The 24,138-nt window shown below is 40.0% G+C and overlaps 1 protein-coding gene across 7 annotated transcripts in view; it reads right to left on the bottom strand.

The window, feature by feature from the left end:
- The window catches only part of GULP1 (GULP PTB domain containing engulfment adaptor 1), a 144,528-nt gene extending 121,103 nt beyond the window's left edge, over nucleotides 1-23,425 (bottom strand). For 2 of the 7 annotated variants that reach the window (XM_071434463.1, XM_071434462.1), the window contains exons 1-2: nucleotides 23,200-23,419; nucleotides 3,940-3,993 (exon numbers count right to left, since the gene is read on the bottom strand). The gene's annotated coding sequence lies outside the window, so the exon portion shown is untranslated. Of the gene's footprint in view, nucleotides 1-3,939; nucleotides 3,994-23,199 lie in introns of all 7 variants that reach the window. The other 5 variants (XM_071434456.1, XM_071434459.1, XM_071434458.1 and 2 more) reach the window with 5 other exon arrangements.
- Between the last annotated feature and the right edge of the window lie 713 nt (nucleotides 23,426-24,138).

The following is a 24,138-nucleotide window of genomic DNA, read 5'->3' as shown; positions in this document are numbered from 1 at the left end:
TGAAAAATCAGAAATCATACATCCTAGCATGGCCCATCAGCCTCCCCTGCTCACTGACAAACGAGAGGGATTCCCCATGCTCCACCAGCCCTACACCAACTGCAGCAGCAGCCCCTGCCAAGGCTGGGCTTGTACTTGCAGGAGGAGCCCAAGGCACCGAGGGACTACTGTGCAGCTGCTCTGAGTGAACCTTTCTCCAAGCAGCAGGTGCAATCAGCACCAAAAACCTGCAACCAGGGCAAACAGGCAGCATTGGACTGGCTCTTTCTCCCAAGAGTGTCCAGATTTGACCCCAAACCTTCACCTTGTGTACAACTAGGGCCACTTTGTGACCAACAATGTCCTCTCCTCCACTGCACAGAGGATGGTAGCAGCAGACCACTAAATGCTGGATTCCTTCATTCCTATCCTTTCTTCAAATGAAAAGTTCAGCAGCTCCCACACAAAGTGGACTTTTCTTGCCTAGTGCCTTCCTGAAAACTGTGTGGCTCCACCAGCAGTGGCCTTTGTGTCTTTCCTCCTTTAACCATGGTGAAAAATTGATCAGGACACCACAAAGAGCTTTCCCCTCCCCACAACAGGTGGGTGCCCTGTGCATCTTGTGAATCTTGACAGAATTCAGAGGAAAAATGACTCAACCTCTTCCTCAATCCCAGACAAACTGATTCCATGGTAACTGGGAATTTCCAGGTAGTTAAGAGGAAGTAAACAAGCTGAGGGGAAGCAAAAGGCTGGAAATCTCAAATGTAATAAAGGAGGGGGTGTTGTCCGCCTGGTTGTTGCTAACTAGGAACCAAAGCTCAACCCAGCCAGTTCTGACATTTTTTTCCTACCAACAAGACCTATTTCATTCAGAGAAAACTAGTTGCCTTTGAATTGATGACACTCTGCAAAAAGAAAGTTATGTTAAATTAACAAGTTATAGCACAGAGACTGCATTAACATTTAGACAAAAATCCCTAAACTCAAGCCCTTCCCCCCAAGCTGAGCAGACTCCATGTTAATTTAATTGCTTTCAAGTAAATAAGTTCCACATTAAGTGGGGCTAATCTACGCTGTTTCAGCCTAATTACTATCTCAGTTCCAAAAGTTGGTGGCTTTTTTTCCCCAAAAGAGATTAAAATGGAATTTATTCTTTAACATTTTAAGTCTCCAGTTGTCTGTCAGGTCTACTGAATAAAGCCTTGTATCACAGTTATATGGACACAGCAGAAAACTCAAGGCTAAGTCAGTCTTGCTCTTCCTGCATTTATTCTGCATTTTGTTTGTTATGCTAATTGAGGCTGTTAGCTAATGACTTCAGTACACTGTTAGTAATTTGTGGTTTTCCTTTGTGAGAACTAAACTAAATTGCCTCTAAATCGAAAGGAAGGGCATCCATATGTGACATTGAAAGGAACATTTCGATTCTAAACACAGGTTTATCAACACTCATCCTCCTTGTGCCAAGGAATACTGCCTACTCCAAACTTTAGTACAACTCAAAAATCATCAGGAGCTGCCATTCTTGAAGCTAGTCAGAGTTTGACAACTTGTCCTTAAAGATGCTTTAGCACACCTAGGCATCCCAAAGGATGAACGTAACTCATGCAAAACTACAGCTGTTACAGTGAAAGCTTATCTTATGGTGAGAACATCTGGATGTGTAGAAGGGACTGGAAACTTCCTTTTTCATTCCATACAGGCTCCACTCTTTTTTCTCTCACCTTAGACAAATGCAAGCACCACTTTATAAAAGGAAAAAATAAAAATCACAGCGCTTGCCTTTTTATTAACTTAAGTAACAGATTTTTTTTTTTCCTTTCCAATCTCAACCTAATAAGCATCCAGTATTACTGTGCAAATTAATAGTAAAGACAGATGGGAAGTGGGGAAGACAACAAAGTCTTGCATTAATCCCACAGGTGGGGTTAAAGATACCAAGACAGAGCTGGAGCTCTGATTAATGCCACTTAGAGTATATTTGCTTACCCCTATGGAACCATAAGAGCACACCAGGCTTTGTTCAAGAAATAAATAAATAAACCAACAATTCACAAGGCAGTTTTTCATTAGATATTTGGCATGCTAGTAAGAGTAATCAGGGAATATAGATATAAACAGCTTTCTATTCATTCTGTCCCAATAAATAAGACCCTGGAAGAGTGCTCACTGTAACTAAATGTATCTAACAATTTTCACAGTGCAAGTACTAAAATTTGAGGCTTTATTCTTAAGCAGAGAGGCAAAAGCCAGAAAATAAGGCAAGTAAGTGAAGCTCACACAGACTCTTACACAAAGAGTGACTGTCCCATGTGACAAGCACCAGCAGAAAGAGCCCATTTATATTTCTCTGTCTCCAACAATCACAGCTGAAATCTATCTTTAGGAGCCTGATCTGAAGTTCAGAAGTCTTAGTATACTGCTGATTCTGCAGAACTCATATTTCTGAGTTATCATGTCTCCCTATTTATGCCATAGACCAACATAATCTGGTGCCTGGGAACACCAGGGCAAGGGCTGGAGAGAAAAAATTCTGCCTTGAAACACCACCTCTTTATAGACAAGGTTTATCTATGTTAAAAACAAGCCCCAAAAAAGGAAAAAAAAAAAAACACTAAAGCCCCAAATAAATCCAAAACAACTTGAAAAACACCAGCAATCCCTTTCCATAAGATTTTCATTGAGCTAAGAGCCCAAAGCTCATATTTAGAATATCAGACCATCTAGCTATTTCTGATTTATTTCTCAGAAATATTTTAATCAAGAAACTTCAGCTGGGATGCTTTACAGGTGCCAGAACATCATCACTTGTTACAGAGTGTAACTCCCCACTCTGAGAGCACAGTCCATGCTGTTTACTTCTGCTCATGACAGAGTACTTGAGTACATCGTCCTCTCACCCCACACTCCTTTATTTCATCACATGCCTCGGATCAAAAATGCAATTATATTCTTCTAACATAAACCATGCAGATTTAAATTCTGCTCCATCTTGAGAGAGAGTAATTTAAAAGGTTTGTAAGGAAGTCAGGTAATAAAAATATCACAGTTTTATGCTAAGTCACGCTACGACTTCATCAGGAACAGATCCCTACCCCAGCTACTTGTGTAACTTCAGCACATGAATTTGCTTGTCAAGTTCTAGAAGGGATCTTCCCTTCCCAGCTCCCCAGAACAGAGCCTGCAATTTATGCCAGTCACAAAAATCCTACAGCAAATCCTAACCATGGTCCTATTAATTTCAAAATCCATCTGACCTAGCCAGTGACACTGGTTCCTTGTACCAGAATGCAACAACTTGGATGGAAATGAAATCAACAGAACAAATTCAACAGAAGGTCACAAGTGTCATTTTTAATTACTACACTTGCCCAAGAAACTGACCTAGTAAAAAAGCAGATTTGTGTTCTCTCAAAGCAGTGATGACAACCTTACTCTGAAGTCACATCACCCAAAGCACTGACAACTACATCTGCACGCTCTGTGATCTAACCCAGTCTGGCACTGAAATAAAAATAAAGCAACAGACAAAATAATCAGCCTGTGAAAGTGAGATAAATAATGGTCAAGAAAAGGCACATCAAGGAACCATGAATTAGTAATAAAAGTTGACATAGATATGTGCTGGAAAGAAAGACTTTAACTGCCCTCATCCAGGATAAGGATTAGCTTTCATCATTCCACAATTATTATGGTTTTATGTGCCCTGCAGTGAAGGGCATTCAGAATAGCAAAAGGAAGAAGCATTCAGATAGCAAAAGGACCATGGGTGTTTACAGATTTTCCCCTGTGTAAACAGCACACTAAAACCTCCTGTAATATTTCTGTTCCAACAACAAATAGAAATTAACTTGATTTACATCAGATCAATCTAAGGGATTAGCTGTTTGTGCTAGTAAGCACATTTATGTGATCAAATATAGATATATAGTAAATCAGAAACGGTTATTACTGAACCTGATCTAGTGGTTCCCTCCTCTCCACGTGTCTTGCATCTCACCTCAAAGGTATCTGAAAGTTCAGAAATCACAATCATTAGAACAAACTCTCAGTAACTCAAAATGATTTTTAAATCTTCAATCCATACTTGCATATATTGCTAATACTTTGGACATGAAGTTTATCTGGCCTGGTAATTTGTCAAACATGAACCAAGAGATTATTTGAGGTACAATTGAACCTTTTTAAACACACAGAAGAAAAATTTGCCAGTGCAAAGAACTAATTAACTCCCAAGGGTTGAACAAATGTAAGAATTTTGGGGATGTGTTCTCTGGGACACACATCCACTACAACTGTCCCAAGAATTTCCAAGGCTTTTATGAGGTCTTATGAGAAATCACTTGAGTGCCTTCTTTGGGCAATTTTACCATGTCTAGTACAGAGGCTTTGTGTATACAAACAGCACAAAGTGTTGAATACTCTCATCAAATGCACTTTTTCCTAAATATTACACATTAAAATTGAAGTTTCCATAAGCAGATGTATTTCCTCTGAAGTTATCAAATGTAGAGAAATAAAACAGAAAAGAAAATTTTCAGTGGCCTGAAGAGGTCCATGTTAAAAAACAGTGTCATCATTCCCAGAGAAACTAAAAGCTTTCCAGTGCAAAAAGTGACATACTCATCACAGCACTGTGGGCACAAAAAAGCTCAGCAGTCCTTGCTCTATGGGTTTATGTGCCTGGGATAAGGTCCACAGGTCATTTTTCACACTTGTCACAAGAATTTGTTCTCTGCCACAGGAACTCAACATTCAAGAGAAGCCCTTGATCTTTCTCACCGCTAGGAAAAGTCAGTATTTCTGGGATTCAGCCAGTGAAGTCATGCAAAGGCATAACAGTGACAGTTAATCACTTGCTAATCATGCTTTGGTTTCAGGATGAATGCCACCAGAAATACCTCATTTATTCTTTTCATTGATATTAGACATTCATTGTTACAATTACAAAAATTTAATGTCAACAATTCCAGAGGACTGTCTCTAACTGACATACTTGGAAAAAAGCTCATTTTTGTGTCTGCAGCTTGAAGAGATCATTCCACAAACCCCAGGCTGTTCAGAGCTGATGTGCAACTGAGAAAGAAGTACAGAATTTCAGAGAAGCCATATAGCAAAAGTTAAATATTTTGGTGTCAAAATACCCATCACAACTGAATTCAAACTTATCACATCCTTCACACTTTTGAGATATGAGATCCAGAGACTGGTCAGAAGTGTGCAATTTTCTTACCAATTTTTATGGACAACGGTCAAAGAATTATTTTTTCTTGACAGGAGTGTGACATTTCAAAGTCTGCTTTCACCACAGAGTTTTCTGTAGTTTCAGAGCAAAGAGACTGCATTTTTCCTTTATACACATAGTTAGGCAATCAAAAAACATTCCAAATAATTTCAGAATTAACAAGACAAGCTTTATGTAAGCATCAGCATAATTTTATTTCCAGGCTCACTTATGCCTAAAGAGTTCTGAAACTTGAATATGCTCAATATGAAATGTTAAATATTTACATCCCAGCTGACAATGACCTTGTGTTAAATTATTAGGGAACAACAGAATAGTTGATGTTTCCACAAGCATGGGTTAGAACTGGATATGCTAGCTAACACAAGTAGATGGACCATTACAGAGCTATAATTAATGACCACTGCCATACACTGGGTGTCCAAATACTGCCTGTCATCAATATCTATTAGCAGAAGGCTGCAATATAAACATTTATAAAGCAGACACAATACACCAGCTAAACCGCTAATGCATGTAATTGCTAACACAGAGCCATATGCTGAAAATTCATCTCTCTTTACATTTAACTTTTACAACCTAGGCAAATCAGACAACTGTCTAGCCCACAGTCTTCCAAAATTGCTTATTGAATAGAAAACTGCAATCAGCTGCCAGTTCAATTGTTTTCACAACATTCTACATAAAACAAATGAGGTCTGTTGCCCTGACTTGTGAAAGAGCTCCAGTAAATGCCAATTATAAGAGCAATTAGGGGATCAAATCTGACATCACAGGTTTCTCTATAAGATATTAACTCAATGACTTTTTTATAAGCTAATTAGTCATGGACTCTGAACAAGAAACAGATGATCCAAAAACAATGATTCTGCAAAAGTGCGTGTTGTCAAACGCCATGAGGGCAATAACTCCAGCTTTCCAATAGGAATTATATCTGTGACTGTCAAGTCCTTCAACTATATTAACAATAACAATCTAAATTATGAACAAGAACACATATATTGGAAATATTCCAAGCACGATCAGCTTCTGCAAAGTTCCTAAAAAAAATCCTGGATTTACCAATATTTCCTTTGTCAGAAGCCATGCTACTGATCAAATATGAGATAAATCTGCAAGGATTGCACAAGAGGAAGAAAGAAGGAATTCCTCCATAATATAGTGAACTTGCCTCTTCCTAAAGGAAAAGAGAACACAGCAAGAAGTGAGTGCTTCAGTTGAAAATTCCTGTCACAAAGAGGCAAGCCTGGCTACCAGCACAATCCAGGAGAAAAGTAGTTTGATTTTCTGCAAAATGTTGTCTATATGACCATAACTGGGATTTCCTTATGCGTAGCCATAATGACAACATGTGATTATGCAATGACACTTGTTCTGTAGGCTATTGCCTTCTTCAGCGTACAAAACAGAGGCAGGTCACCAAACGAACATCTTGTCTGATGGAACTTTGCAAAGCCTGGTGCATTATTTGCCACAAACCCCTCAAAGTGCAGCCTGAAGCCAGAGGACACCCACAAGAGACAGTTGTCTGGCAGCTCTCACCAGAGCACTTGATGGTCCACAAACTTGAATGTGTTTCAAAAATAGCGTTGTCTTATTTTACATTCCACCAGTGTGGCAATTCAACATAAGGGAATTGGGGTTCCCAATCTGAAATGAGCATCAAGCATTTTGCTGTCTCCTCTACTGAGAGGCTTAAACTCAGCTACACTCAAACTGATTTGCTGCAGGTGCAGTAAAACCTGGCAGAAACTACAGAAACAACCTGCCAAGGAAACATGTGCAAGCCCTCAGGTGTTATTTCCTAAAGAGCTATAAAATGTGGAGTATTTTATGATCAAAGCAGGCTGCCCTTGATTTCAGGTATGAGAGTCAGCACTTGTTCAAATCACAGCCAAGAGCTAGGGGTAGGTATTCCTTGCATCAGCAAAAAGCTTCCTACAGCACCTTGACCACTATTAATTAGGAAAACCAGGGTGGGGTTGGGAATTACATTCCCCAGAATTATATTTGACTGGTTAAGTTTCATTTCAGGGTCTGGAGAGGGCAATAAGCTTTCAAGGAAGAAATTCTGTCTTTCTACCCTATACAAGGACAGAAAGACAGAATTTGTGTTTATATGTGGGAGAACACTGACTTATACACGTACACGCTTGTTTGGAAAACAAATGCCACCCCACAGAGAAGCCACATCAAATCTTTAGGCTACTCCTCACATAGGGGCAACCCAGAGCAAACCAGGCAACGCAGACAGAAGTTTTATATCAAGCCACAGCTTTCCTCAGCCACACATACAGGCACAACCCTTTTTCCTCATTAAAATTACAACCTAGCTGATATGAAAATTAACCTAAAGGCCTCTGAACATGCTTCTCCAAATAACTTCTAAGTTACTCCAGATATCTTACAACACATCAAATATGCTATGACACAAGTGCTAGAAAACCTAATAAAACTCTAGCAGTAACAACTGTCAAGAAGCTGCAAAAAGATTCTGACCACGTTCATGTACTAACAACAGATGTAGAGACAGCCAGACATGGCTCCAAGAAATGCAGAAATAACATGGAATAAGCAGAGAGGCAGCAGTGTATGGGCACAGCACGGAAACTGGATACTTCCACGGGTTGCCTTTCAACACCCCATTTGGGACTGACGCCATGAGACCCAAATGACCTCTGAAACCTCACACTGGTTACAGCCATGTCTCCAACACCCTCACACTCCTGAATTGCCTTAGGGGTGAAGCATGCTGACATGGCTCTGGAGGTAAATCCACAGCACACAGCATTCCTGGAGTGGAGCTGCTCCTGCTTTGCTTAAACCACAAGCTGATATGTTCAGTTCTGTCTGCACCCTGGAGTGCAAGTTCATAACCACAGGTATGGGACTGGACATTTTTTCTTCATTTAGGAGATGCTTCACAGAGTCACAAAAGTTGTCATTATATATTTATTTATAATGTCATTATATACATATTTATTTTTCCCCACTTCTTTATTCCTGTTAAGGACTATGTTGGTAACCATATGATACTGCTGCCTTGAGTGTCAGGGTTCGACAAACAGAACTAAACATAAGCACATAAAAAAAAGCATCACACGCACTACTGAAAAATCTTACAGTGACTTACATACTAATTTCACCAGAAGACTTTTGTAGAGTGTAACTATATATTCTCCTACAACCAATTCAAGAAACAACACAAAAATTGAAATTACATTGGCTTTACTACTTTACAAATCAAAATCTTCATTAGACACACCCCATGCACAGCCATCCTCACTTACAAAACTACCAACTACTCAGATTTATCTTAACAAAAGCAGCTCCTCTAAATGAATCACAATCACCTCAAGAACTGTTAGTCTACTAATTGAGACTGGACATAGTGACATACTTGCTAGGCAGCATGGAATGATATTTCTATTACACCTGGATTATATAGAATAGGACTGCAAATTCTGGATTTATAAAAACCAAGGCTTCTTTTTGGGGACTGAATGTTTGTTACTGAAGTTGACAAATACAACAAGTAAAACAGACTACTTATTAGAACTAAGAAATATTTTAAGTAACCAGGATGTCGGTGATGAAGTATTCAGAAAATATCAAGTAGAAATATTGAAATGTAAGTAAGAATAGACATTTTACATAAATTTTTGACTGTAATAGACAATTCAGCTAGGCACACTGATAAAAATTATCTAGAGCCCAAACACTAAACTGTGTGTTCATGTAGGATGTAATATGCAGAGAGACTTAAGAATACCTTCTATTTTCAAGCAATAAATATAAATTCAAGCTGTGTCAACAATATAACCAATGGACTAAACAGATGTAGGTGCATGAAGCTTAAAGGAAAAACCTTTACTTCTCTGCCACAGATATCCCACTTTGTATCATAAAAACATCTAATTTGTTCACTTGTGCAGTTTGAGCCAGGAGGTGTCTTTTAATCCTTGTTTCACCACAAAGAAAACTTCCATCATATTCTTTGAATTTTAGACTTCTGTACAATCCCATATATTCTCCTTTCACAGATATCACCACATTCAATGTGCATTTTTGGACTGGAAAAGAAGCAGGACACTGATGACACTTATTGCAAAGTCCAGGACATCAGGGTTAATGTATTCCCTTCACTCAGATTGCATATAAAATAAACAGTTTTATAACTAAAAACCTCCCCCACAACTATAACTACTGCTATGACAGAAGTGACAGATTTTTTTTTTTTGGTTGGATGGTGGTTTTCTCTTACTTGAAAAATAGAGGAAAACACATTTTAAGCATATTGTCCCTAATAGTTACCATAAATCTCCAAAAAGACTTGCTGAAACTTGAGATATTATCACTTCACATCTTAGTGTCCTGCTTGGTCTTTAGATCAGCAGTGTGTTTCAGCTAAAATTATACACAGTGTTGTCTTCAGGACATTTGCATTTCTCATCACAGAAGAGAACAATAATAGGAAAAGCCTCCTTTGTAAAATGTATTAAGCATAAAAAAACCACAAATGACATCATTGCAATGCAGCAGATGAAAGGAAAATCATTTTGCACAGGACTCATCTTTTCATCCAGAGGAGAACACCAGCTCATATTTAAATTCAGGAGGTCTTGGTACAACTTTATCACCTATTACATGCATCAGAAATGGAAATTGGAGTTTGCGAAGAACCACAGTGGTCAGAGGAAAAGAGTGTTTGTGAAACACCGTAGAGATGGAAATTGCATCCTCATTGTTTAAGTCACACCTATTCCTTGTTTTCTCCTGAGCAATTCCAGATGGGGATCAGGCACAAAGAACAAATGTGGAACTATTCTTTCAGACTCCCAATTCTTGCTTTCATCAATTAGGTTATTGCTAACTTCTGTGAATGAACTGGGAGATGCAGATGGACACGCACATTCAGTTACAAAAATGTGGTGGAGAATTAGAGGTATAAAAGGAATAATGGAGAATATAAAGAAAAAAAAGGCAGCTAAAACAACTGAAAAACACATGAAAGCAAAATTTAATTTTAAATTTAAAATTTTATCCAATTGAAATGTATCATAAGATGAAAAAAACACTGCAAGCATGGACAAAATTAACAAAAATCAAACAAAAAGCAGCAGAATTACTGTATAGAAAAGGTACCAATCAAACAAGCACAGCTGATGAAGCAACCCAGTGAACAACAAGATGCTAAAATTCTTTCATGTAATAAGAGTAACCTTTCAAGGCCTCAAGATGGACATTACTACATAACTGCTTGCAAGGGGAAAACAGACAGAGGCACCACACAAGATTTCCTTCTTTAGTTTTTGGTTTCATTTGAAAGCACCAAACCATGCCAAGCCATAAAACCCCCAAAAAATAAATACAAAAAACCCCTGGCAAGTCTGAATCTTGTGCAGATAGAGGAAGAGGTCATTTAGAACATTGCTGAACCAAGAATATTGAAATGACACCTGAACACAACCAAAATATGCAGCTTTAAAGCTGTCCAGATTTCTGAAGGAATATTTGTAGGAAGAAAAATTGGCTGCAGATCCTGGGAGCATATGGAATGCATAGAGGCCACCTACAGCAAACTGAGAATTCCATAGGAAAACAGGTAAGCTATTTGATTGATAGCCCACTGCCAAAAAATCTGGAACACTGAAGAGACATGGGACAACCAAGGAAATTTATGTATACTGTACATATATTGGCTGTGACATGCCAATTCTGCTGAAGCACAACTGAGTGAAGGACTGTCTACTGAAAAACCAGACTGAAGAGGGCTAAAACAAAAGTTGCAAGAAAACAGAATGTGCTAAAATGTGATAAAAATAGAAGATAAAAGAGATGACTGAACTGCATGAGTATGATAAGGAATTCACAAGAAAATTCACAATGTTGTGCACCAGGCCACCATAAGGCCACTCCAAAACAAAGTGCTGGGAAGGTTGCATCCATTATGATGAAGCTTAATGGATTAATTTTCATGACCAAGAAAAAAACCCCAACCTTTTATCAGAGACTTTATTACAGGCAACTGCCACTAAAATTCAGCACACTTGAGTGATGAGTAAGAATTCACTGTTTCAACCACATTGTAATCCAGTCAGCTGCATGTCTCCTACAGGGACAGTGACATCAATCTCTCTTTTCTAACAATTCATCAGAGCTTGTGAAATGCATGAAAATTTTATTGGAGGACTCCAACAAGTTCCAAAATCATTGCCAGGGAGAGAGGCAAAAGGAAAAATGGGACTACTCTGCTGCAGCCCAATTCCACTAGAGACTAGCTCAAAAAAGCCCAGTTTAAAAGGCCTGCCTTCTTTTTCAAGACCAGTCCCTTGAACACCTGAATCCCTCCTCTCTTCCAGCACCAGCAACACCATTAACCAAAAAAAGATCTGCCAAAAGGCAATTAAATTCTGGCAGGTTGTTCCACACTATGATACACCTTACAAAAGTCGAGATTCAAAGGCAAAATTCTATCTTTAGCAACAGCATATTTTAAATGGGAGTGCGAAGGGACAACAGCCACTGGACAAGACAGAGCCACCACACAGTTTGCTCCAACTTCTGCTTCTTTTCTGTTATTAGTTAAAAGATAAGCTGAGCTCTGGTGCATTCAAAAGTCAATGCATCCCTCATTTTTGAAGAGAGGTGAGACCCAAGAAAAAAGCTTTTTTGTTTGTTTTGTTCTGATAGAGCTCAGCAGGAAAACAAAAGACACCTTCCTAATACACACACACAGGAACCTGAATTCATAACAAAGGTAAATAAACTGGATATAGTAACAACAAGGTTTCTGCTTTTCTGCACTACAGCACTCTTCATCCTCACTTATTAAAGTGGGGTGCCTTGAAGAGCACAAAAGTGAAGTAAAGGCCAGATAGAGACAATGTCCACGTGGATAAATCTGTTCTGGTTGTGTCAGCAAAGAACTGCCCTGCAAGCACTGAGGAAACCAGTGTATGACAAACCAGTGCCTGGGTTTTATGTCTGTTTGGAAAAGCATCTGGATTGCATTTTACTCTGTTGCTCCACAGTTAGACTGAACCTGTCTAAATTAACTTACTCCTCCCACTTCCCACTTCTTGGTCATACTTGATCCAGTTCCCATACCAAAAATACCTGAGCTGGTACCCACAGCATGGTGCACTAGACAGGAGAAAGATGGCAGCATATGGGCAAGTGCTTCAACCACTATCTCAGGAGCATCATTTCACTGTAAATGACTTTCACAACTGCAGGGTGAACATCTTGACACCCTGAGAAGTCACACAGACAAGAGCAGGACTCCTGCATGCACACAAAACAGAACTAATGACCATAAAATTACCATCATTCACAAAGCAATTTCTCACATTTCAGCTCTCACACTAGCCAGTTCTTTGCCATGTATACCAGTTTTCCTAATATCCACATGCCAGGGCAGACTCAAATAACTGACACTTTTCCAGATAAGTGACAAGATAGGAGTGAGCAGAAAACCCTCTCCCCACCCACCCTTCACACTTCCAGGGTGTCAGAAGCTCAGAGTACAGTTAATAAGTTGCTTTCTCCAGACATGCTACAAATTTATCTGAGCTGCAACATCTCTCTGAAGATCTTACCTCGTAAAAGGTTCCCAAATATATTGTGAAACACAAATTTCAGAAGTCTGTCAAGATATGTCAAGATTCTACCAAGTTTGTCAGCTAAGAAGAAATACACTTGATTCTACCTTAGACAAACACAATTCTACCTTAGACAAACACTGCCCAGGACTTATATTTGTGTCACGTTTTCCAAATAGCAGCTGAAATAATACACAATTGAATACTGCTGTCTGGGGGGAAAAGAGGTATTTAGACCATAAACAAACAGGATCAAATTAGCCAGAAGTACACATGCCTTGCAGCAAGCACAAGAAACACAACAGCAAATAACACACATAAATATTCTTCAAAAGCATCTGGCAAAAACCACCATAATGAATTCAAAATATTCAAGCAATTATTTCCAGCCAACCACTTATTTCCTTCAGAACTGAGATCCTCAGCATTTTATTATTTTCTTTACTGTCAAGGCATATTTCCTCAGTAGTTTGAATTTTTTTTTCCCTGCCATTTGGCTAAGCAACTAAGTAACTTACTCAGTAACTTCCAGACGACCTAGCAAATGAAATTTATTTGGATTAAATAGCAACAGATTATTTCAGTGGTTAAGCAGTCACGGGTATGCCAGCAACATAACACATCTCAAATATATTCCAATAATCCTATCAAGTATGCTTTTACTTATCTTCCACTAAACATCTATTTTATCGTCCATTTCTTCATACCTTCTAATCATGGCTCATTTCAATGTTAAAAAACCTGAAATCCCAAACTGAAAAGCACACAGAATCCCAACAAAGATAATTTTCTGACTAAGAGGTACATAAGGGACTGCTGTGGAATTACTAGTGTTTACAACTATAAGCATATTTACTGCTTTCCATCCTTTACAGGACAGATTTGTTACAGTTGAAAGCTTTCCCTTCAGGGCCTTTTAGAGAAGCACATATATCCCACAGATATGGCATAACCCATAAAGTCATCTCAGTAAGGCACAACACAACTGTTCTCCTGGTGTTTTCTCAGAGTACAAGGGCAAGAGGAGGAAAGGGACATGGAAAAAGGAAGGAAAAGGTGTGCATGCAGGAGAGGGAAACTATACCTTTAATTTAGAGCTGAAAGGACTTAAGCTCATCTAAACCAGAAGTCTTTTCCATTCCCCACCTTTTGCTTGTCAGATTTTGTTTATTTTTCTGACTCATTACTCAAAAATTTCCTAGATCCTAATCAAGTCTAACAATGCTTCAGAGGAAACACAACTCCAAAATGGGAAGGGGGAGAAAGTCTTATTTAGGAATTCTTCATAAGCCATTAAGTTATAAAAACTCAGGATATCCTCCAGGAATGGTAAGAAAAATGCTACATAATAAAGTACAATATCCTTAAGTCATCAAAACATGACTTGGCTCTGAATTCTGGATGTCAAGAGCTTAGATGGTGACTGTTCATTCTTATATTGTACTTCTGTTTGAAGTAACCCAGATTCTTCCAGGAGTGGAGTTCGAAATGAATTTAAGACTCAAGCCAAAAGAATCACAGATGAGGAAATCCTGGAACATATCAGTGGATCAGTGGTCAGCAAAGATATCTGGACACACAAAATATATGAATCACAGAGTCTCCCTCAAAAGGCCTCTGTTGTTAGAGAGCCTCCAGAAGAAGCAGCTTTCTACTCCATTTTAAATGATCACCTTGGCTGACACAGGCTACACAAGATGCACTTCATCAAAAGCCTCATCCATGAGCACTTGAAAATGATTCACTTTACCCACACAATACCACCTCTCATTTTTATTAGCTCTATATAACTTTCTTACTGGCTTCAAATAAAATAGACAAGCAAATGATGTTGCATATATTTTTATAGCGATTACATTTCTTTCCATCTATGGAGATTTAAAAATAAAGACTAAGTTGTTGTTTTATTTATGAAATTTGAGAATTTAAAAGACAAAAGAGACTAATATGAGAATAAAATTCAGATAAAGATACTTTGTAAATGCATTTTTGTTCAACAAAATAACATTTGCTGCTAAGAGATCCTTTATCCTCTTAGATTCAACCTTGGGAAAACAAGTCTAAGGCTGCAAACTTTTCACTAAAGCATGTCAGTCTTTTATGAGTCTGAAGCTGGGTTTAGAATTCATGGTGCAAGTTGTAAATTTTGAAAACAGAGAAGACCGAAAGCTATCAGTTTTACAGGAAACAAGTATGTGTATTAACTGTACATGCTAGGCTTGCCATCTAGTACTAAATGTCATGTAGAATAATCTTATTTTTTTAATAATCTGTTTTAATTAGATAGCCACATGAAACAGGGTGCCATGACACCATATTACTGCTAAGTAGTCACACCCTCTCCCCTTCTCCTCCTCAGAAAACCCAACAACAGAAGCCAAAATCTAAGCAGAGTGACAACTTTACATCTACTGCTGTGGATAATAACCAGCATTTCCATTTTTGTGCAAGGCTGGAGAAATAAACACCATACAGAACACCAGGCATTAAGGCAGTTCCTCAGAAGTACAGCACACTATCCTTGCCTGCCGTGACACAAATCCTCCTTCCTCGCAGCAGCACTGTCACTTGTGCAGTTAAATCATTTTTGCCTTGCCAATCAGTACCAAAGCCAAGCAAACACCTGCTTGTTTTTAAGAGAAATAATCAACGGTGCTGTCAACTGCACTTCAGTCTCCTGACAGATCACTGCAACGCCCATGTAGGCTCTGCTTGCTCTGAGCTCTCCACACTGGCAGATTTGCAGTGGCCACCAGCTGTCTCATGCCACCCCAGTCAAAACCAGTAAAAAAAGAGCCACATAGCTGTACTGATAGCTGGGGCTATCACCCATGCAAGCACATCAGTCAGTGTGGCATGGCTGAAAGGCCAGATAAGGATTTGGATTCAGGAATTACTCTGCATACCAGAGAAAATTACTAATACAAAACCAGTCTAACAGCTTAATAGCTGCATTCAATATCCTCAGCCACAAAGCAAGGGGATTGGAACCAAGACCTCTGGGAAATGTACTTAATTTTGAAAGAGAAAACAATAAACAGCTCATATGCTCTTCTAGATTATCACATTTGCTGTTAATGGCAGAGTGCTTGTGACAAACACATGGGATTGCCAGTCAGTATGGCCAGGTTAAAGCACAACTTGCAGATTCTGCTTTCAGGGCAGAAGCAATAGGCCTTGAGAGAACTCAGCCTGGGAACAGCAGACTGGCTGCTTTATTAGGTACAATTTCAAACCCACGGGGACTAAACCAGAAACAGAGCTCCCCTCACAGAATGGGATGGGAGGGATGATGGAGAATCATTTTTACAGGCTGGAATGCTTCTAGGTGAGTTATTTTGGTATCCAAAGAAATCTAATATGCTTTTAAAAGAATAAAAAGTAGAATTAGCAGTGGAGAGTCCCACTGAAGTAGAAGGACGACAAGCAATTTAACAAGAATTTTAACCACTAGCAGTTGAACAGTTCCAAATGGCTGTGTAAGAATATGTTACTTTATATGTCCCTTTCCCAGCCACAGGCATTGGCCCCTCTCTTATCTTACCACCCTGCAAAGACAAAACCAACCCCTCACCAAGAAAAACCAGCTACAAACTCTGATTTACAAGAAAATGTATGAAGCACTGCATTGGTAGCTACACATGAGCCATTTCATCCAGTCAGGTGAAACCTGGAAATTCTCTCTTTTAGGAATGTTAGCATTACACACACTGACGTAACTGCTCAGCAGTGTTGACATACTGCATTTCACACCATAAAACACAGCAAAAGCAAACAATTAAGTGCAATTACTATATGGCACAGAAAGATTAAGGAATTAGTAACAGCTCCAGCTGCACAATTTGTTGGCAAAGTATTTCTTCCATCCTAAGCCCATTTGCACAACATGATAAATTGAATATTAATGCAACATGTAACTTACAAAATTAGTAATACAATTTTTAGGCTGCTTGAATCAAGAAAAAGACTGTCCTTATCTCAGACATTAAAGACCTTTGTGTTTACAAATCCACAGTGGGCTCTGCTTTAGAGCTTACACATGTGAAACAGATTAAGAGGCACCACAGTGGGGGTTAATGTCTCAAACTTTCTGCTGGCTACATCGTCAGCCCCCTGCTGCTATTTTCTATCCCAAGTAAAGATTCAGCATCATTTACCATATACACTTCACCTCTCACTTTTCCTTTGACAAGGCTCCACACATTAATCCTAACTACAGTTACTCTAAAGCCGGCATGACTTGGGCATATGATACCCTGCAAGATGAAATCACCCTTTAGCTTTGATTCCCAAGTGTCCACTGCTTTGGAAATGATGGTTCTGCCACTTTATCAATTAGGAAGCAGAAAAAAAAGAGAAAAGCTATCAGCTGCAATTTTCAGCAATGGGGCAAGCCTCACAAGAGACTTTTTCTTGGAGACCCAAGTCCTAAAATTTGGAGTTTGTGTGAAAAATAAATTGTTTTCAATACAAAATAAAGTTCAGGTCTACATACCTGTGCAAAGAAAAAGCTTTAAAGAAGGAAAACAATACCAAATGTTCACAAGGAGCCTGTAGTATTTTAAATCTCATTATTTTTAAGATTTTGTTTTTTTAGGGAACCTGACTCACAATCTTTGAATGCACTCAGCTGCCAACACAGCATGTAGGAAGAAGGCATTAGAGACTGCACATATCTGCACAGCAAGGCATTTGGAAAGATGGCCTTGAAAAAAATTAAAAAAATAGGTTTGAGGACATGAGAAACTTTCTTAAACAACTCCTAATGTAACTGGCATGCAAAGATGATTGCTGTTCCAAACAACATTTTGAGATGTGACTGCAGGAAAAATAATCTATTTCACTGGGAACACAGTCCTTTATCTAGGCTCATTACCTCACTTCAGTGATATGTTCCAGAAGATTTCACAACAGATTAAGAAAAAAAGTGCTGCTGTTTCAAGAGACACCTTCTTTAAAAGATGTGCAAACACAGACACACACCCTGAAATAAAAGCTCCCAATCTGACAAAAGAGAAAATATATTCATTAATATCAGTAGTAGCTTTGTGTGCAGGAAAACCAATAATTACACCGGGTGGCAGATATAAATTGCCAGCACCAGCACAGAAGAGACTTGCCAAAGCTGAGCAGACCCAGCCTGCAGCTGGGGAAAAAACAGCTCTCCCCAGGGACCCCTGCCACAAGGAGAGCTGCAAGACCCAGGGGACAAAGATGTTTGGAAGGGAGGTGGTTGCCCTTTCTCCACAGCAGGAGCAACCTCATCCCAGCCTTTTGCCTAGTGGAAAACCATTTTGATTTTGCTTAGACTGCTGAGATCTCTGAAAAAGCCTTTAAGGGCTACAGGGATTTAGAGTAGATCACCTGGAAAGTTTAAGCACAATGTTTAAGTGCCTAATGTCCCATTCTGCCTAGAAGGAACTGAAGATGGGACATCTGCATGTAAAAGAAGAAAAATGGAAACAGAATAGAATATTAAATGCCACAACATTTAGGTTGTACTAGGTCAGGATCCTGATTTGCACATTGTGGCACTGCTGCATTGCACATTTGGTCAGAATTTTCCCCATTAAAACTAAGGGGATGGAGAGAGCAGAGGAAGAATTGAAAAAAAGAAATCACATTAAAGATCTTAAAATATTCCAGACAACTCAACAGTCCTCAAAAAGCTATTTCATTCTATCTGAAAAGAATGAGGAGGAATTTGCATGCAGTTTTACAGCTTTCATGTTATTTTGGGAATTATGAGAAGATTGAAGAGATAAGGCTTCTGTATCCATATCTATTCCCAAATACTGGAATATCCACATACCCTTCTCCACAAGGCTCTAAAGAAAGCTAGAAACAGCCATCACACACTTTTGAGTGGCAAAAGATTTGCCTTAGAATTCCCAAATTTTTCAACATAGAAATGTTATTTACCTGCATTGCTCAGGATATCTCTGCAGCACAGGAATAAACAGAATTTCCAGAGATTATAGTTCTAATTTCTGGTGACTCAAAAAAAAAAACCCAAAAGCCACCTTAACTCTGTCAACAGAGCCAGCTGCAGTCTCCAACCAGCACATTATTAAGAGAATTGTTTACCAATTTACACTTGTGCACACCATTGCAAGGCAAGGGTGTTGATCAGGTATTGCTGACAGAATACACAGGAAAAACATTTGGCTGCACAGATGTTGCTGATTCTTTATAACTCCAAGTGATATAGTAAATGGAGAAAACACAGCTCAGTTCTCAGAATAAAAACAGAATATGCAAGCTTAGGGTGCAATATAAAATAAATGCAGTAGTAACCAAGTGATTATATACTAATAAGATGAGTATGTCAGACTCTGGAATTAAAATGACAATTTTTAATGGCTGCCCTTGAAAACAGAAAAAAAATATTGCAGAAGTTAAAGAAATCCAGTGCCTTAATCTAAGAGGCTTTCCAGTCCTTTTTGACAAATTATTAAGAAGCCTGTGTGAAACTGTAGGTGTTACAGCCTGAGTTCTGCTTCTTGCTTCAGTAAAAACTACATAGATGGCTGTCAGAACCCAGGTGTTGTCTGTTCTACAAACATGTTTGTTTCTTTCAGCTACAAAATTCTACATTATTTCTGTCTTTGCTGCTATGTAATTACACATCAGAAAGGTAAGTCACTTCAGCCTGATAAAACAATCATAATTTCAATTTGGAGCACCCTCTTAGCCTGGTGATAAGAACATCTGCTTAAACTGGCAGAGGAGAGGAGGAATGAAAGTGGAAATGCTTTCCTGGGAATTCATGATGTGTTTTCAGCTGGATAAATTCCCTGTTGGGATCCTGGATGAAATCCGTGGTCACATCACTTTGGACTCTTGATGTTCAGTTTAGTGTAACAAATGTTCTCTGAAACCACCCAGCAAGGGGGTCCTTAAGGGAGGACTGTCTGCTTGTTACCTGCAGTGGACCTGAAGCCTAGATTAAAAACACATTTTAAGTGCATGAAAATGCTTAAGAAAAAATATTTTTAAAAATTAAGAGCTACTACTGACCATCCCCAGAGTCTTAGCAGTGCCCCTGGGCAAACAGAGGGGCACAGACAAGGTGCACAGCCACATATGTGAGACTGAAAGGGTGGGCAGTGATGACACTACTGTCCTCATGGGATAGACCACAAAATAAAGATAATTGACTAAGTCTACCTTCTCCTTCCTCCCAGCCCTAACCAGCACAGGCTGTGACTGTAAACCCAGATCAAGGCTGCACATTCAGTGGTAGTAGTTGGCCATCCCACAACAGCAAAGCCACAGAACAGCTTGATCAAGCATTTAAGTCACAGGGAATGTTCAGGGGAGCACTGGCAGTGAGGTAGCAAAGCTATCTGCATGAACAAAGCCAACATTCTGATCTCTGGGATTCGGGAGATACTAGGAAGGAAATTACTTCCAAGGCTATTGACAGATACATCTGCATGCACAGTTACATTCTGCAGGTAAGAGAACCAAAGAGAACATTGTTAGGTAGCTATGCAGAGGCACTGTGTGTTGTAACAGGGGCAGTATTGTTTGCTCTTTTCTGGATTACAACCTGAGTCTCTAAAGGAGATTATCCCTTCAAAAATCAGATTACAGTAAGGCAAAAAAGGCGACGGGGAAAATGTTTACTTCTGCCCAATTAGCATATTCTTGTGCAACAACTCTATGAAGCCACAAACTAATGATTTTTTTGCCCTGTCTCACAAGCTGATGTACTTGGAACACAGACTCAACTTCTGCCATACACTCCATCATTGATAATAACTCAAAAGTCTAAGAGACCTGCAGGCTTTTTTGAACAGAACCTGGTGGACTTTTCAGCTCTCAGCGTTCTACTTATTCTCTTGAAAAAAAAAAAATTACAGAACCAGAATCCTGACACAAGCCATACTAGGTATGACCAAAATGTAGTGATATGGTAGTTTCCCCCTCTGTTCTCTTTCAAGCCCCAGTTCAAGCTGAAGCTGCCCTTTAATTAATTCAGCTGGTAGTTCTAATTATGTTCTTATGACATGTTCAAGAAGTACACTCTTGAGGGATTATCTCAAGAGGAAAAACTAATTCTATAATTATAATACAAATACCAGTTTATTGTATTAGACCTCTCAAGTGCTTCATGTAAATCTCCTGACTATGACTTTTAGAGCATCCAGAAATGTTTACAAACACTGTATATTACAAACAATGTTTACAAACTGCTACTGAACCACGAAATTTAACTTGAATTTGCTAGTCTATTGCATGTAGACAAAGCGAGCTTGTAAAGGAAATTCTGAAATGACACATCAGGTGAGTGCTTTGCAGAACAAGAGACTCACGATCTTTGAACTCTAGAAAAACCCTCAAAAAGGTTACAAAGTTACCTCCAAAGACTAAGGAGGCAATACAAACCAGTAGCTTGTATAACATCCCACCTTGTTTTCCACTTCTGTTAACTACATCCTCCTTGCTGTCCTCCAGTAGCAGGAGATTTCCTATGAGATTTAAAATGCTTTATACAGAACATTGTATCACAGTTCACTGTTGCAATAATTTTAATTTCTTTACTCATCACTCACAAGGCACACCCAATCACGTCATCCTAATTTCTCATGCAACCAGAGTTGTATTTGCTTCTGCTTATTTCCAGCCCCCTTTTGTTGATATTCTGCAGCTCTGCGGAAAGTATAAACCAAAGTTCTCCCTTGCATCCTTCAGCACCATACCATAACACCAGGCTTTTAATCCCTAAATAACTCTCTTTATCCAAGCCATTCAAGTAAACATATGCCTTTAATAAGATCTATAATCACTAACATGTTCATGCAGTTAAAATGCATGCCAGAAAAGTGTACATATGGCTAATAATTATGAAATTATTTTCCCCCTCTTCTGTTATTCCTTCCTCCAAGTTCAAGTGGATAATCTCCAAATATTTGAAGTTGTACCTGACATACTACTGCATGGCAAACCAAGTAAATCTACAACTGAGGCAAAACTTACTGTTCATTCTGAAATGACCATAAAAATAGAAGCTTGACCTTGAAAAAATATATTATTTTCCTTTCTGATGGTTTTGCCTTATTTTGATTAACACCTTAAGTAGCTCTGAAATACTGCTTATCCCTACAACAACTCAAAGGTACCACTCACGTTACATGATCATCTAACATACAGGGGAAGAAAATAATGGAAAATAACTTGTAAAAGGAGAAATATTCAGATAACACACAAATACAGATGCTTATTTGTAATTATACTGAATAAACTAAATATATTGCTTTAATATTTTATGTGAATTTGCACATTCAAAGCACCTTCATAATCACCTTCATGTATACCTTGTTTTCCAGTTTATTGGGGGGTTTTAACATCTTTTTAGTTGTGATAAGTTATGCTTTCCATAAAGATGATATTTTAAGAACTCGTAACTGCAATGGAACTGTAGGAACTGAAAAGTTTAAAAGTTGCATGCTATTTAAATTAGAAATCTAATAAGTGTCTCAAGTTCAAAAAAAGACCCCAGAAATCTATTTCTTCGGAAGGGAGCCAATTCCTTTGTATGAAGAATACAATTAACCTTTACGTGCCTTTGATTGACTCTCGGTGCCCCCTAATAAATGACGAGGGCAGTGAAATTAAATGAACAACATACTTTTACACGTTCCTCTAATTGTCATACAACTTTCAGACCCTCTCAAACTGAGAAATTCTCCCTGAATCTCCCTCCCGACTCCAAGGCAGAGCTGCAGTCCTTGCTCAGACTTCTCTCTACTCGCATGATGATCGAGCAAACTCCTCCAGCACTCCACCCTCCCGACACACGCGGAGTTAAAATTATCTCGGTGCTTTGGGTTTGGTTACGAGCCGAAGATCCTCCCTTGTACAACAACTGAGCGCTCAGCAGCCCCAGCGGCGAGCTCGGCTGCCACGGCGGAGCCTCCTGAGGAAAACAAAACCTCCTCTCGGATAAAGGCTTTACTGTACTTACAACGGGGAAAAAACCCAACCCCGAATGAAAGGCAGCTCATTATTCGCCAGCTACTTGAAATTCACCAAGCCCTGCCCGTGCGTCCGAGAGCCCCGGGTCCGTGCGAGCGCCGGGCTGGGAGCAGCCGCTGCGGGCGGCCCCGGAGCGGGGAGCGCGGACCCCGCGGCAGCGCCACGGCCACGCAGGTGAGGCGGGACCCGCGGGGCAGACGAGCTGCCCCGGCACCCGCCCCTGCCAAGTTCCGCGCCGACGGCAGAGCGGGGCGGCGGAGCCCGGGGCAGCGCTCAGCCGCGGCGATCAACAGGCGCTCAGACCCCCGTGCCCCCCTCCGTGCCCCGGTGTTCGCCCCCCGGCACCGCGGGGCAGCGGCTGCCCCGGCGCGGGGCCCCGCGTACCTGCCGGGGATGGAGCAGCCGGGGATGGAGCCGCCCGTCCCGCCGCCTCGCCGCGCCGCTCCCGGCGCCCGCTCCGGCCACGGCCGCCCCGAAAGTTTCCTGACGTCAGCGCGGGCGGGCGGGCACGGACCCCGCCTGCTGCCGGGCCGGGCCGGGCCGCCGCCGCTGCTCCCGGGCTCCCCCTGCCTCCCGCCGGCCCCGCCGGGGCTGGGCAGCGCGGCAACAGCGAGAGGAGGCGTGAGGAGTAGGCGGCAGTCGAGAAAGTGAGGAACGCGATTTGGTAACTCTACACTCCTCAAGGAAGCATCTCCTAAAGAAAAGATACAGACACACTCGCACTGGTCTCGGTTAAAGCTGCAATGAATCTTGTTGGATACAGATCACATGCACCCAACAGCATCACACTTTGGAGAACATCTGCGGCACGCACTCCCCATTAAAATGTGCTTCAGAAACACCAGAACGGTGTAACACCATCTATTTTTATGACAGTCATGGTATGCGCAAGTTAAGGACAAAGCATTTCCTGTTGAAAGGCAAGGAATTAATGTCTGCCATATTTTTTTTTTTATTCCTGGTGGGCTTCCACCAATAATAGGGCATGTAGTGTCTGTGGAAAGGCAGGAAACTCATCTATTATTCCTCCCTGATTGTTTTTTCTTAACAGCACATGAAAGATGCCTTTCATTTTGCATTAATCACTAGACAAACCTCCAGAATGGCCATTTAGAGAGCAGAACAAAACATGTCACTGAAATCAAAGCAAAGGCGTTTTGTCTGCAGCAGGTGTATTCTTGTTTTAAAGACAAGATTGAAAACAGTTCAGGGTTGCAATTTATGGTCCAGAGTGGAAAGTTTCATGACAGAAAAAACCTGTGAAGAGTAGAAGTCAGGAGCAGGCAGCTTTTTAAATTAGTAAGCTCTAGAGAATTACATGCA

This window comes from Agelaius tricolor, unplaced genomic scaffold (genome assembly GCF_023055355.1).
Source record: "Agelaius tricolor isolate 1412-34295 unplaced genomic scaffold, bAgeTri1.0.p SCAF_10, whole genome shotgun sequence".
Classification (NCBI taxonomy): Eukaryota; Metazoa; Chordata; class Aves; order Passeriformes; family Icteridae; genus Agelaius; species Agelaius tricolor.
The sequence above is the reverse complement of the archived record's forward strand: the minus strand, read 5'-3'. Positions and strand labels throughout refer to the sequence as shown.